This window comes from Mobula birostris, chromosome 10 (genome assembly GCF_030028105.1).
Source record: "Mobula birostris isolate sMobBir1 chromosome 10, sMobBir1.hap1, whole genome shotgun sequence".
NCBI lineage: Eukaryota > Metazoa > Chordata > Chondrichthyes > Myliobatiformes > Myliobatidae > Mobula > Mobula birostris.
The window spans coordinates 5,244,164-5,250,480 of NC_092379.1; the positions used below are offsets into that span (position 1 = coordinate 5,244,164).

The 6,317-nt window shown below is 46.0% G+C and overlaps 1 long non-coding RNA gene across 1 annotated transcript; it reads left to right on the plus strand.

Moving 5' to 3' along the window:
- Positions 1 to 717: 717 nt before the first annotated feature.
- Positions 718 to 2,685, plus strand: LOC140204428 (uncharacterized). The gene is made up of 3 exons (XR_011887607.1): positions 718 to 792; positions 913 to 1,118; positions 2,336 to 2,685. It is a non-coding gene; the product is annotated as an uncharacterized lncRNA (long non-coding RNA).
- The last annotated feature ends 3,632 nt before the right edge of the window (positions 2,686 to 6,317 follow it).

Genomic DNA, 6,317 nt, shown 5'->3' on the forward strand with positions numbered 1-6,317 from the left:
TCAGTGTTTCAAGTTACAACACTGTTATAAATTGTAACAATAGACGTAGAATGGAAGTCGGTAGCTCATTGCCAATAAACTACCGGCCCACTGAAGGCTGATGCCATCTAGTTGAAACATTTCACTTTTGCCATTGTGCCTGTCAGTGTTTTGACCGCTTGACATCGTTCATTTGTTTTGTGAGTTGTGTTGTGGTTTATGTTTGTTTGATGTGCATAAACATATAAAAATCTGCAGTTTTCAGGCCATGTAAAAGTTTCCTGCTCAGAACAATGGTTGGTCCACTCAACTGCAAAAGAAATTAGAGCTCAACTTGCTGAGACTCTCCAGCAGATAGTTTGTTAATCCGGATTCCAGAAACTACATTCTCTTGCGTCCCCATGTACAATCATCAGTGCCAGAACCCCAAGCCATCGATGAAGCCAAGGTGGACTTCTACCATAACCCTGTGGAAACACAGCCCACGTTCAAAAAGGAGACGGACAAGTCTTCCTGAGTTAATTTATACTTGATGGCTCAGTAATTCATTGGGACTCAACTACTGGACCTGGAGACAATCCAGAATCCTCAATGTCTAGGGTGTGCTCGTTACATCATTAAAGACCCAGCCCATCTTGGTCACTGTCTGTTCAACCTCCTGCCATCTGGTAGGAGATACAGAAATATCTTCGCCAAGGCTGTAAGACTGAAAATTAGCTTCTTCCCGAGGACTGTTGTGCAGCTGAATAATACTACACCCCGGCTTGCCAATGGGCCTTTGAGTGTCATGGCCTGTCGATTCACTTGTTACCTGTAAATATCAGAATATTTTTAAAAATTAAGCTGTATCGCATGCATGATAAATATCTGTTTTGCATGGGCGGGAGCAGCACTGCAATCTCGCTGTCACTAAAGTTCTGTTCTGTTCTACAGAACCCTACTCCAGATAAAATACTTGGAACTTGCTCTAGGGCTCATAGAGTAATGAAGCACCGAAACAGGCTCTTTGACCCAACTTGGAGCGAAGGAGGGTGAGACCTGACTTGATAGGACTGTACAAGATAAGAGGCAGAGAGAAGTGGACAGCCAGAGACTTGCTCAGGGTGGAAATGGCAAAGATGAGGGTGCATCATTTTAAGGTGAGTGGGGGAATGTATGGTGGGGTGGGGGGGGGGTAGGTTTTTTTTTAAACACAGAGTGGTGGAGTGCACTTCAGGGGTGGTGGTAGACACACAAACTACAGGAAGGTTTACTCTGCTGTGGCGTTCTATATTCTTTTAACAGGGTTGCCACGGTAGCATAGCAGTTACCGTGATGCCATTACAGCTCGGGGGGGGGGGGGGGGGTGTTCCAGAGTCCTAAGCTCAATTCCGGCTCTGCCTGTACGTTCTCCCAACGGACCGCATGGGTTTCCTCCGGGTGCTCTGGTTTCCTCCCACAGTCCAAAGATGTACCAGTTGGTAAGTTAATTGGTCATTGTACATTGTCCTGTGATTGGACTAGGGTTCAATAGGAGGGTTGCTGCGTTGGTGTGATTCGTTGGGCTGGAATGGCCTGTTTATTACTTCACCTCTTAATAAATATTATATACACACACACACATAGAAACGTAGAAAACCTACAGCAAAATACAGGCCTTTTGGCCCACAATGCTTTGCCGAACATGTAGTTACTTTAGAAATTACCTCGGGTTACCACAGCCCTCTATTTTTCTAAACTCCATGTACCTATCCAGGAGTCTCTTAAAAGACCCCATTGTATCCACCTCTACCACCATCGCTGGCAGACCATTCCATGCACTCACCACTCTCTGCATAAAAGCTCACCCCTGACATCTCCTCTGTACCTTAAAACTGTGCCCTCTCGTGCTAGCCATTTAAGTCCTGGGAAAAAGCCTCTGACTATCCACATGATCAATGCCTCTCATCATCTTATACACCTCTATCAGGTCACCTCTCATCCTCCGTCACTCCAAGGAGAAAAGGCCGAGTTCACTCTAAGGCATGCTCCCCAATCCAGGCAACATCCTTGTAAATCTCCTCTGCACCAGAATTGAGCACAGTACTCCAAGTGGGGTCTGACCAGGGTCATGTATCAAGGCTGTAACATTACCTGTCGGCTCTTAAACTCAATCCCACGGTTGATGAAGGCCAATACCTGTATGCCTTCTTAACCACAGAGTCAACCTGCGCAGTAGCTTTGAGTGTCCTATGGACTCGGACCCCAAGATCCCTCTGACCGTTCACACTGCCAAGAGTCTTACCATTAATACTATATTCTGCCATCATATTTGACCTACCATAAATATATACATATGTACTGTAATTTTTTTAAAATGTATTTATTATAAATATAGATTCATGGGCCATTTGGGAATCTGATGGCAGAGGGGAAGAAGCTGTTCCTGAATCGTTGAGTTAGGCTCCTGTACCTCCTTCCTGATGATAGCAATGAGAAGAGGACCTTGTTTAAACCCAAGGACAATTCCCTTTCACAAGTGAATGTATAAATTGCTCTCCTGAAGAATGTGGTGTTTCTCTTCGTTCTGTCACGGTGTGCTTTTGAAGGACAGGGCTGGGCCCAAGAGCAGAGGAACAGCAGGTTCTCGGTCATGGGAAGTGCTGACAGCGACCGGAGCCCAGGAGTGAGGGATGGCAGGCTCGCGACTCGACCCTGGAGCAAGGGGTGACAGACTCCCTCTTCTAACAAGAGGTGAGACATAGGAATGCCAACCTCGGGGGAGTGACAGAGCTATACTGTGAGACAATTTGTTCTCTCCAATACAATGACTCTGCTAAGGCACTAGTTCTTTTTAAATTATCGAGGGAGGGAGGGGGAGGGAATGTCGACTCAGACCTTGAGAGGCCTGTGTCAGGCATTTTCATGCCTTACAAGGTGCAGACTGGAAGTCTGTTTGGGGCACCACTCCTCACACAGGCACTAGAGCAATGTGTGGTTAAGTGCCTTGGTCAAGGACACAAACACGCTGCCACAGCCAAGGCTCGAACTAGCGACCTTCAAATCACTAGACTGACGCCTTAACCACTTGGCCACGTGCCCAACACAATTGAAATCATTCCCAGTCACAACTAACTTGACAACATTCAACTGACAGCACAAGGGTTTAATGTTAAGATGACAATCAGTAAATAAAGGAGCTCAAGGAGACCAGGAGCTCAATGCTTTACGGCAAGCCACAGAACTCATGAAAACATGCAACATTTTTGATACAGATTTGGTAGGGTGAGGCAAACAGTAGTCAAGGTGGTTGTGGGAGTCAGCAGGCTTGGAGCATACGTTAGTGATCATTTTTATCTCCTGGGATGGACACAGAGACATCCCAAAAAGGAAGGGACTACCCACATGAAAGTCAGAACCGTTTGGAAATTGGCATGCTACCCTCTTGCCTCAGAAGTGCACTGGGGAAATATTACAAGGAAGCAGGTTCACCAGTTTGGTAAATGAGACAGACGACACTGATTACGAATAAGCACATAGTCATAGTCATACTTTATTGATCCCGGGGGAAATTGGTTTTCGTTACAGTTGCACCATAAATAATAAATAGTAATAGAACCATAAATAGTTAAATAGTAATATGTAAATTATGCCAGGAAATAAGTCCAGGACCAGCCTACTGGCTCAGGGTGTCACATAAACCTTTTATTTACAGACAAACAGTAAAACATTCGATCAAACATCTAAGCCACCCTAAGTTGCAAAAGTTACAACACTAAACATTCGGTACCGCTTCAAACTCAACATGTACCTCATTAAGTCTCCCCAGGTTACACAAACTAGAAAACTAAACATTCAACTGATACTTAGCAAAGTGAGCACGTGGGCCAATCCTAAACCTGCAGTGTACTTTCCCGACAGTTCTTCAGCACTGGTTGCGACCTCAATATGAGGATGAGCCCCTGGAGGCAAAGGAAAGAGCGCGAGTCTCTCGCACGCGCTATTCTCATACCCGAGGTGCCCAGCACTGGAAACTGGTGCGGTGGCAAACAAAACAACCGATGTGGAAAGAGCTGCTGCCTCCCTCGAACAGGTCAAAGACCAGCACTGTGACAGCGGCTTTCGACTGACAAGCCTACTAACCCCCCCCCCCACCACATTACTGGGAACGGAGGAGGTCCTGCACAAATCCTGTCTGATTCCTTGGCTCGTCTAAGGACAACAATGCCTGTATCCTTCACCTGAAGATTGAAGTGTCCGATATCCAAGGATATGGGTTTAAGGCGAAAGGGTTTCATTGGAAGGAGCTGCGAGTGGTGTGGTTTTTTTTTTTTTTTTTATATATATATATATACACAGTTGTGGGTCCCTGCGACGCACTGCCTGGGGTGGTAGTGGATGCAAATATGATAGAAGCCTTAAACAGGCAGAAAACGGAGGGATATGGACTTCATGTTATGATGTGTTCCTGGTGTCTGGTCTCTCCTTTTTTTGTTGCTGTATTTGTGCGACATTGACGGGGCGGATTGGCGCTGTGGCCTGCAGACGGTAAGCGAAACAGTGCTGAATTAGACTGAACTGAATATGCCAGGACCCTTTCAATGACTTTGTTATTTGGTGTTGTGAATTCTGCTGTTTGCTCGTTGTTTTTGCTGTTTGCGTGAATTGTTCTTCTTTTTGCAAGATGGGGGGGTTTTGATGTGGTTCTGTGGTTTTTCCTTGTTTCATGGCTGTCTGCAGGGAAAATGAACCTCAGGTTCTATACTCCTGCGGTCCACAACAGCCAAACTGGCACATGTTGCGGAATTGGGAAGATGGTGTCGAAGAAGCTTTGAGAGGGAAAAAGACCAAATACTCTGAACTGGCAACTGAAGCTGCCCAGAATAGCTGGAAGACCAACATTTTGGTTGAAGTGGGACGCAGGGGATTCGTTGCTACATCTACGACCAGTCTATTGAGGAAGGTGTGGGTGAGGGGTCACTCCCTCCAAAAAGCAATCAAGTCCTTGTCAAATGCAGCAGAAGAAAGCAGCAATTGGATTTGGATTAAAAGAAAAGACAACAACTGGGCTGCAAGATGAAGACAGGAGGGTATGGAACTGAGGGGGGTGTATCTGAGACGCCAGGTAGCACCGTTGAGCCCTCTGGAGACGTTGTGGGCTTATCAATGAAACGTCAAAGAAGGAGGGTGCCCACCTGACAACCCCGATGACGTTCTTACCCTCCCTCCTTGTCACCACTCCAAACCCCCTGCCAACATCGAGAGTGCCGACTTACCACAGGGATTGAAACATCAAGTCTGTGGTGGCCAGTGCTATTATGTTTGCTGTTGTGTGCTGGGGCAGCAGGCTGAGGGTAGCAGACACCAACAGAATCAACAAACTCATTCGTAAGGCCAGTGATGTTGTGGGGATGGAACTGGACTCTCTGACAGTGGTGTCTGAAAAGAGGATGCTGTCCAAGTTGCATGCCATCTTGGACAATGTCTCCCATCCACTACATAACGTACTGGTTGGGCACAGGAGTACATTCAGCCAGAGACTCATTCCACCGAGATGCAACACAGAGCGTCATAGGAAGTCATTCCTGCCTGTGGCCATCAAACTTTACAACTCCTCCCTTGGAGGGTCAGACACCCTGAGCCAATAGGCTGGTCCTGGACTTATTTCCTGGCATAATTACATATTACTATATAATTATTTATGGTTTTATTACTATTTATTATTTATGGTGCAACTGTAACGAAAACCAATTTCCCCCGGGATCAATAAAGTATGACTATGACTAAGTCCTAGTAGCTCTACTGTATACATCGATAACAAATGTACTTCGAATCTTTGAGTAGGCAGAAGGGACTAGCTTAGCAGGCTTGTAATTAGTTTGACACATCACCGTGGTCTGAAGGGTGTTTTCCTGTGCTGTGTTCTGCAACCTGATTTCCCTTACCTGCGAACACGGAAGGAAACTGGGTGGATAACAGATCTTTCTCCAGGAGAGATTGTTCGTGGTTCCCAGTTGCTGCACAGTTTAGTGGTCACAGCGAGTCATAATATTTGTTGCACAACCTGGCTTATTAAGGAACCAAAGATGATAAGATCGTCAGGTGCCAGAAATCCAGAGCAACAGATGCAAAATGCTGGAAGAACTCAGCAGGGCAGGCAGCCTCTATGGGAAAGAGTAAACAGTCGACATGTTGGGCCAAGACCCTTCAACAGGACTAGAAAAAAATTAGGATGAGAAGGTAGGCTTCCAGTAATTGCCTTGCACATTATTGGGATTAATTTGGGGGATTGCTGGGTGGTGTGACTCAAGGACCCAGCAGGGCCTACTCTACACTGTATCTCAATAAATAACAGTAATTAAATAAAGTACATCTCAGGC